General features: G+C 40.2%; 1 long non-coding RNA gene across 1 annotated transcript; it reads left to right on the top strand.

The window, feature by feature from the left end:
- The first annotated feature begins 252 nt into the window (after positions 1-252).
- LOC116713782 (uncharacterized) lies at positions 253-9,607 on the top strand. The gene is made up of 2 exons (XR_004337918.1): positions 253-810; positions 9,101-9,607. It is a non-coding gene; the product is annotated as an uncharacterized LOC116713782 (long non-coding RNA).
- Positions 9,608-9,852: the final 245 nt, after the last annotated feature.

Genomic DNA, 9,852 nt, shown 5'->3' with positions numbered 1-9,852 from the left:
TTTGTTGTCTTGCTCTTAAGTTTTGTTCTGGTTAAAGATTTGTCGAGATGACAGGAAAATGATGGCATTTATCTTCTGCGTGAGATCGATTCTCAGAATGTTTTAATTTCAACTTGTCCGTTCCCCAGATAATCTGGCACATTCTAAGCTGTTGATATACTCCAAATAAAAAAAAAAATCCTGTTTAGTATGTGCAACAAGAGCTAGGAAAAAAAGGTCTCAACACTGGGGCTCAACTATAACCCTGTCTTGAGTTATGATGACGTCCCAAGTTTGGAAAAGCCCTCTGGCTTCAAACACCTTTGACATGATATGTGTGTGTTTTTTGTGTGAGCAAAAAAAAAAAAAAACTCTTTGCAAAAACCCTCCCAAAAAACAGAAAGAAAAAAAAATTCATAACTAATGAGCCCATTTAGCGCCCAGCACCTGACTTTGGCCCGTGATCTCCGGGAGACATTAGAGGCAATTTGCCATCGACTTCAGGGCTCTTGTCCCAAATGTTATCAATGAGCTTGTCAGGTACAGACCTAACCTCCCTTTGTTTCCTCCTGCACCCCCCTTCTTTCTGCTCCAATCCCCCGACCTGCTCCCTGGGCCCCTGAAGAGGAACCAGCGGCATGATGTCACACACCTGTTTGGCTGGAGGCTGTGGCCTGGCGACGCTCGAAGCCGTGGGTGTCGCGTTGGCACCCCTCTTTTCCCCCTTGTCGCTGCCTGCTACGCCCCGTGGATGTGTCAAAATGGCAGATGATGGTTGGGGTGTGTGCAGCTGCTTGGGAAGAGGAGTGCCAAGGGCGCTCATTTCCTGCGGTGAGTTTTAATTTGCTCTACCCGTGTCTTCTGAAGAATCCTTCCCCCCCCACAACACACTCACACAAATACACACTGATCTATTCTTCTAAACTTACCTCATCACGCACTGACTCGCAATAAACACACATGCTGTATACAAATTTGCCACCACCCAGGGGGACAGACACCCAACTAGAGGTGAAGTGCACAGGAGGAGTGAGGTGTGTATGTGTGCGTTCAGTTGGAGGGGTGTCAGACTTTAGTTTTGGAAGCTCACTTTTCTTGAAACTTTCTCAGATGATCTAACTGCATGTACGAATCACTCCTCAGAAGCATTCAGCTGGGTAAAAAGAGACAAGTCAGGAAAAACTGCTGAGAATATGCAGCCAGCATCACTGCAATATGCAAGGGGTCCATGTCTCCTGACATCTGCTGTGCAGTTGTCACCAGTAACTTAAATCCCCATTGATCAGACAGCAAGAGTGAATTTGTGCTGCTGTTTTTCTCTAACTCCCACTTTGCGAACAAACCCATTTTCACACGGGGCACAGGCATATACCTGACAGTTACACCCAAACAAGCCTTGCTGTTTACTCGAGAACAAACACACAGACGCCAACCGGCAAATCTATTCTCAATACACACATCACCCTAGACGTAAAGAGATTCAATTTTCGCCTACCGGGAGTGTTTCCATTTTTTTTTTTTTTTTTTTTACGCAACAATTTTTTCCCTGTCTCTCCTGTGTCAAGACAGCTGCCTTTGATGTTAGCATCTAATATACAGGGCTAAAAAACTATAGTTTGCTGTGAGCTGACAGATAAAACAGTGCAAGACGCCATTACCCCACAAAGTGGAATAATGAGGAGACCTGAACACACAGAAGACAGGAGCCCAGTTGAATTACCGTGGTCTCTCATCCAAGGTGGGAGCTTTTTGACAGCTTTCCAGGCAGCACAACACATTACCATACTGACGCTGCTCTGTAGTGCCAAAGAAAAGCTTTGATGAAAACATAACTGGGAAACTGGGAAATCTTTAAATGTGTGAGAGCGCATTTGTGTGCGAGAAAGGTGCTTGGCTGCATGCATGCATGCATGCTTTTTCTGCTCATGACTTTGTGTGAGCGTGCACTTGTGCATGCATTCATGCGCGTCCTTAAGTCCCTTTTTTTTGTAACAAAAATGTCAGGGAAACAATGGAAGAACCAAGTAGTGTCAAGCAGCAACTTTATGTTCGCTAATTACTAATCGGATAGTGTAGGAGTGTCTTCCTTCTGGCAGACACGGGGGCTTCCTGTTTTTTAAATTATTTTCATGTTGATGATTCAGTTGGATTATCAAAGCGTCAAATCCATCTGACAATACGTCTGAAAGAAATTCTTCAAGTGATGAGTGATGATAGTGATCCTGCCAAATTTATTCTGCCGTTTCATTAATGTAGCTAACTACTTAGTTATCCATATTCTAACAGAGTAGGCTTGATGTTAGATCTTTGGCAAGGACACCCTGTACTGAGTTTTGGCACGGTACTGTGCCGCAGTATGCTGCTGACTCTGGGTCTTAACGACAGGCTAAACGAAGCGGGCGTTACGGCCCCCTGGATAGGTCATTACTCGTCCGTGGCCAAGAGCTAAACTGGAGCAGGGCTTTTTAAAGAGGGGAGCAGGTGTGTTTCACCATAGGGGCTGGAGCCAGCCCAAGACCAAACAGCCTTAACGGTCTTTATCTCCTTCATAATGAGGCCACGCTCTCCACACACCCGAACTCTGCCCACATGGACTAATGCTGGAGGTATGGAGACCCGGCCCTCCCCCTGGTTAAATGGTGACACTTTGAAAATGACCCGCGCCCAAAGCAATGGCAAAACAGCGGCGCGTCATGAATGTCTATAGATGCGAAATGATTTGCCACCATGCAGTTTAATGTGAGTTAGTGAGATATTTAACCCAGTTAATTATCAAAACTCCCTTTGTAATGGGAAAAAAAAATACCTCTGAGTGTGCAAGTGATGCGTTAACCTTTTCTTATTTAAAAGTGATGGTTTAAATACAGAGCCTTGTAAGACTATTTTTACTCCTTGAACTCTGTTGCATTTTGTTGTGTTTTAACCTCAAACCCAGTATGTAGCAAGTTACTGTAAAATGTAAGAAATATTATCTATGGTTTTAAAAGTATTTAACAAAAAATAAAAAACCTCTGGAGGAGCTACATAAATCCACAACTCAAATTGGTGATTCATATCCACCACACATGCCTGATATTTATTACCCAACATCAAGAAGAATTCATGGTTAGAAACCATAAAAAGTCTCATTTAAAGTTTGCCACAAGTCATTTAGGGGACACAGAAAAGGTTCAGACGAGAGGCAAAATGTAACTTTCTGGACTACATGCAGAACGCAAAGTGTTATACAAATTAACAATGGACATAACCCTGAGCACTATGCAACCACTAACACCTCTCTGTGAAGAATGGTAGTGGCAAGAAGAAGCTGTGGGGATGCTAGTGAGAGTGGTTGTGACTAAAAGACTGCTAAAGACTTGAGAAAAAAGTCTTGAAAACTGATTTCAAAAACACTTTTCATTCAGTCAAACTGAGATGCTTTGGCAATAAAGTTCAACTTGTAATTATATACAAAAGAAGTCCTACAAGGGCGTCCAAAGAGAGAGGCTTAAAAGATGTGCATGCAAATTGTGATAAAACATTAAATAAAACAAACAGTTTGTGTTCACATAATATCCCTGTAAAAAACGTTGATGTTTCTGACTATATAAAAAAATGAACACCCTTACAGGTCATTGCAAGCCTATTATGAAAACAAAACACCTTTGAGTGTGAAAGTGCATAAACCTTTTTGTATTATTTCAAAATAAAAGTTTTAAATACCTGTACATTACAAATGATTTGCTGGATTGGGGTGTGTTTGCGTGTGTGTGTGTGTGTGTAGGGGTGTGGTTTGGGGTGTGTTTTTTTATGCCGGGGTGAGTGTGTCTGAGTGGTATTGTCCCTCTCCTTTTTCACCTGTCTGAGTAGGTTCTCTCTTATGGTCCCTGTGCTCCCCACAGTCTTCTCAGCCCTGTCAGCCGAGTTGAACTTGATCAACATCAAACGGCATAGCATTCAAAAGTATTAGTGTTCTCTGTTGATGGGGCCTCTTGCTATCACAAATCAGTCCCTGAGCTACTTCATTATTTATCCCTAATTCATCAGTGTTGTCTCCTCGCACACGGGCAGTAATGCACACACATATAGAAAAATTGTGAGCGCACACACATGCAGAGGACACACGCTGCACATCAGCACATTAATCTCTGCTTACCTTCTATCAGAGCTTTTGTCATCTTAGTTTAGTTAAACTGCTGTATTTTTTTTCTGTTCTACTATTTCTCCTCTCCTTTTCCCAGGTCAGTGAAAGCAAAAAAAAAAAAAAAAATCCTGAGGCGTGATTAGGTTCCTGCTTGTACTTTTTAAACGCTGATTATTGCAGGGACCCCGACAGGCCTTGTGTTTTTCTCCAAGCATTCTGGGGATGCGAGTCCGAAAGTAGCCCCCATGGTGCCATGACCTCTGACCTAGCGTGGGCGATCCCACCAGATGTGGAGTGTGTGCCGGGACAGTGGCGAGGGGCAGCTCGGTCTCACGCGGGGAGGCCCTGTCTCCCCAAACTGCCACAGAGAGCATGGCCAGAGGGGTTCTGTCAGCACCATTATCAATCATACTCCCTCCCTGTCTCTTTCTCTCTTTCTCTTCTACTTTTTCCTCTTCTCACACTCTCTCTTTTGCACCATTTCCTTTTTGCACTGTCTCTCACTTTAACTCGTTGGCTTTATTTCTCTGCTCTACTTTCAGCTTTTGTTTTTCCTCTTATTTTCTTTTTTCTTTTTAGCTCTCTCAGAAAGTCCACATTGGCTGCCAGCCATTTTCACTCGCATGCACACCTTCAGTTTACACAGTCCTTTACTTTAACCCTCTCTGAGTTTTTTTCTTCCTTTAAGACCTTAATATTTTTCATCTGTGCCTTACCTGAGTCCCTTTCAGTCTTTAAATGTTTTTTCCATTGTCCATAGAACTGAAAAAGTAAAAACTGTAGAGGTAAATTGTATAATTTAAAGTTTCAAAACTATGTTGTTAATGATGTAATCTAACTTAAGTGAAGAGAAAACATAATATTAAAAAATGCAGGTGCAATTGCAATTCAATCTCCGGTCTCTGTGAAAGGTTGGCCTGTCAATACCAGTTTTAGCTAAATCTATATTATAATACCCTTTTGAATAATAATAAATGACATCCAAGAAAAATATATATCTTTAGCTTTCTTCTCCCAAAGGAGTTTACAACTATGTTTATGAGAAGCAATGTCACACCATAAGGGAGAGACAGTAAACCTTTAAGACAAGAGTTTGCTATTAATTTTAAAACAAATACAAACTTATTACAAACCTTATCGTCTTTTATTAACAATTAGTGTGGGTAGGGCAACTATAAGTACAAAAATAGTTGCAACCATTTAAATTCCTGGAGAAGGAAGATCCTTACTTTAACTCTAAGATTTTATAAAACTTGTGAACATTTCCAAAACCAGCATGTTCCATGTAGGAATGAGCTGATTGAATAAACCGGGTTGAAGAAAACACAAATAACATTATTTCTTATCTTCATAGTTTGTATAGCTTTAATCTGTCATTCCTGAATTCTCTTTAAGAACTGTAAGAAAATGTAAAAGAAACATTCAAAAGCTGTCAGAAATTATTTGGATTAGAAGAGGGTTCAACAAAATGTTTGTGCAGAGTTTCCAAATTACTTTTGAGGAAACCAAGAAGATTCCAGTCTCCAAATCCAGTTGGGTCTTTGTGAAAATGGAATCAACTGATACAAAAAAATGCAATGATACATATAAAACTGTATCAATCAGAATTCTGTGGCCGGTTTTCAATCTAATTTTTTGTAAAGATTTGATCTTGCTAACACCAGTCCTTGATTACTTAAATTTTCTGTAATAAAATAATATTCTCAGATTCTTTTAGTTTGTGATCATTATTAATAATTCTGTGCAAGAAAAAAGAGATTGACTTTTGCATCCTATGTTAGCTATTAGCATGGTTAGCATGGCTAGCATTAGTAAAATGGCAGTCTTTGTGTAAATGTCCAGAGAAAATTCTTCCTAAACCTTGAGCTTTCTTAAAAGTTACCAATATTTACAAATTCAGCTTGTTTCACGAATGGAACACGGATGAAAAATGTTGAACAATTATTTTGTCATCTATCGGTATTTTAAAAACAAATTGTCATGATAATAGATCAGTCACCCTGTAATAATCATGATAAGCTCTATTCAAAGATGTCTGTAAATCCGAGAAAGAGTTAGACTTTTTTTTTCAATGTCTGGTTCCATGAACTCACCAATAAATGCTGTTCTTTCAAAACAGATCAAGACTAATTCTCATAGCTGTGTGTGTGATGCTCTAAATATTAAGAGATATATTCTTATACAAAAACTGTGATGGACTTGCAAACACTTTTTTATTGCCGTTCATCATCAGTAATGAATATTGTGAAAATAAATATTGTGACATTTTAAGAAAGAACATCTGAAATTCAAAATAAAGGTTGAAAGCTGAAACAGATAAAACAGAGCAACCTTACCTGCACTGCATTCAGCCTTCCTATTATCTGCTTTAAGTCTTCTTCTCTCAGTTTCCTGAGAGAGTAAACTCCAGTTTACTTTTAAATAGTTAAATTAATCTCTGTGCGTCCTCTGTTTTCATTTTCACAATGAAAGCAGCTCACTTTGGGTTTTCTTCACACAGCAACACAATCCACACCGAAGAGTGTGGTTGTCAATATGACCTGGTAGGGATCAATTAATTTTTTTTAAGTTCCCTACATTTTAGTTTTCTTGCTAATAATCAGTCAGGACAGATTATTATGAAAAAAATGCCTGGATCCAATTACCAGGGGCATTTCCGATAAAAAAATAAAATAAAATAAATAAGATTGTGATAAATATTAGAAAAAAAAAAAAACTTCCAAGATTAAGTTTGAAAATAAGTTTATTTTTGAGACGAGTTATTTACTGCAATAGGAGATGGAGGCAGGGGTCATGATTTGAGGAATGGATGCCAGTTGTCCCTGCCATCCGGCGCGAGGTGTTTTCTGACACATGGCACTTTGAAGGGCCCCCAGTTCCTCCTATTGCTGCGATCCTTTACATCTGCAATCAGGGCAAATGGGTTACAGCCAGCACAACAGACAACAACTAAATAAACAACATACCTGGGGTGGATCCCCTCCAATTCCGGACTGCCAGTCTGGCTTTGGTGCATTTTTAAAACATCACTAGGTAATTGAACTCGAACGTTCACACTGACACATTTGCATGGAGTAAAGAGGAAAGGGTGGGCCGTGGGAGGGGGGGGTTGGAGTAAGCAATGAGCAGCTGGTACGCACCAGTACGACTCCGGCTCAACCAGTCCTTCTGACTTCATATGTAGCACTTAATTGGTTCCCAAGGCAAGAATGAAATATTTAGCTCGCACGTCCTTTAAAATGCGATTGATTTTGATCTGACAGCTGTGCCTGTCCCGCGCGAGGGAGTGAGTGAGCGAGAGGAGAGGGCTGTCTGGGCTCGTTGCCTGAGAATAGCACGACAACACCCACTCGCCCACCACACAAACACCGCTATATTGCCACCGAATGTAAAGGATCACTCATGGATGCCATATGCTTTCAACTAAAGCCTCTTTTTAAACCCCTCTATTTAACCTTTTAGATAGAACAAGCTCTGAGCTTTGGACGATCATGAGAGAAAGCTGCTTCTTTATCTCTGCAAGTTCAAAGCGCAGATGCCCAGTGAATAAAATGCTCATACAGTGTCCCAAATAAGTGTTAAACTGTGATATAATCTAAAATGAATTGTCAGCTCTAACAAAGTTTAAAACAATAAGAAAAAGAAACATCAGTTTTAAATAATGCAAAATTACAGCATAAATCCGACTAAGCAGTGACGTTGTCAGCATAGGTGCAGAAATAATACCCCTACTAAAGTGAAGCAGATATCCAATCAAATTGGATTAATGTCATTAATTATGCGAAAGAGCTGAACGATGCAAGGCAATGGTGTGGTCACGCCATAACATGATAGAAATGCATTAAATAGAAAACCTGCTCTGGATCCATAGCTGGGAACCTCCCCCCACTGTCAAATTGACTAAGCTGCAAATTACGTACAAACGGATATATCCTTTATATAACAGCAGTGATTTTCTCCACTTTATCCTACCTGTCAAGCTAAGAACATCACAGGCTAATTCTTTATTAAGTGAAAGGGCAACAGGGACCCGATGATCCAATTTAAGTACATTGGGCAGAATAGAAGACTAATTAAAACCCATATTTTTACATTATTAATTTTGGAACTTCACTTTTAATGAATGTGAAATGACAGGCCTTCCATTTATACACACATACTCTTTGGGCTGCTCAACTAGGGAATAAGAGTTACGGGTATACTGCAGGGGCCAAGAGGAATTTTTTAGCATCCATGACAGACTTAATATCAAACTTAGACAAAGGTGTACGTAGCCAACTTCTGCATCACAAACACGGCTTTCGATTGAGTGCATGGGCTTGAAGTCGTGCGTTGTCGATTCGGGTGCTGCTTTGAGGCTTGAGACAAAAAAGTAATCAGGACGTCTGTTGCCAGGGGTGCAACCTTGTCACTTAGCCCTCATTCTTCCATTCAGCACCTGGAGAAAGAAGCAGAGTGAGGCACCTATGTGTCGTTTTAATGACGTGTCCCATTTACAGTCATTACTGTTTTTAGCAACATAACTATTAATTGTCCATAATGCCCTCTAAGCAGGTCATGACGCCATTTCAGTGTCAACTTTCATTATTTTTGATTCTCCAAAAAAAAAAAAAACTAAACAAAAAAAATTTCAGCAACGGAGCACTCGTTCAGTTTGGAGCAATAGCTTTTGGCATTTAAAAAAAATAAAAAATTCTGAAAGTATAATTTGTGATATATATCACACATTCAAAAACAACTAAGGTGAATTAAACAAAATATAGTAAAATGCATCCTGTGTTTACCCCTCGTACAAAAACCATTCTTTCTGCTCACTTTCCATTCCCTACAGGCTAACACATCCTCACTTCCACAAATAGGAACGAGTCAAAGGGCAGCGAGTTTGCAAAATTGAGTCAAATATACAAAACAGCAACATTTAATGGCTTTTCTTTTTTTCACACCAAGTGACCCCTACATGGAAACTGATCTTTTTTTTTTTTTTTCCTCCGGTTTCAGGAAACTCTTGGAAGGCAAAAGCAACATCCTGAGTTGGTGAGGAGACAGGAGAGGTGCTGACATGCCGACAGGCAGGGGATCCTGGGAAAAGCCACAGACAGGAAGAGCCTGACTGACTTTGACCCCCGGGGTCAAGGCTGGGGGCTCGGCAACTGAAAGATGTTTCCAAGCCACGCTCAGACTATCGCGGCGTTTTACAGGAAATAGCTCCAAAATTACTGTATGCTGTTAAAATGTGGGAGATCTTTTATTGCTCGCTCTTTTGTTTTTGTTCTTTGTGACATAAAATGTGTTTTGGCCCTGAGCTATATTTGACTTGTTTGTTTGAGGGTTATTGTGTGTAATTGATTTAAACTCAAGTCTACTTCCTATCCTTTTAATGTAAAAACAAACTTCTTTTTTTCTTTACTAGTAGAATCATAGATGAAGACATTGTCGAGATCCACGTGACAAAGTTTTACGTTACTCCTGTTTGTGACGTGCTTTAAATAAAGGGAAGTTTTTCTACTTTTTAGGCTTTGTGTCATGAGTCTCCAAAAGCCCTTTACAGTTAAATCAAATTGGGTGAGGGGAGATTGTCCTTTTTCCAGTCCTGCAGAAAGATCCATAAATCAAGGCATCCATCGTTTGTCACATCTCTGTCTAAGGCTTTCCAACTCCGACTTTCTTTTTTTGGGGGGGGGAAAAATGTATCCATCACCCCTTCGAGTGGCCGCCAGCTTCAGCGATCGATGGGCGCGATGTACCCTCCC

This window comes from Xiphophorus hellerii, chromosome 22 (genome assembly GCF_003331165.1).
Source record: "Xiphophorus hellerii strain 12219 chromosome 22, Xiphophorus_hellerii-4.1, whole genome shotgun sequence".
Taxonomy (NCBI): Eukaryota; Metazoa; Chordata; class Actinopteri; order Cyprinodontiformes; family Poeciliidae; genus Xiphophorus; species Xiphophorus hellerii.
The sequence above is the reverse complement of the archived record's forward strand: the minus strand, read 5'-3'. Positions and strand labels throughout refer to the sequence as shown.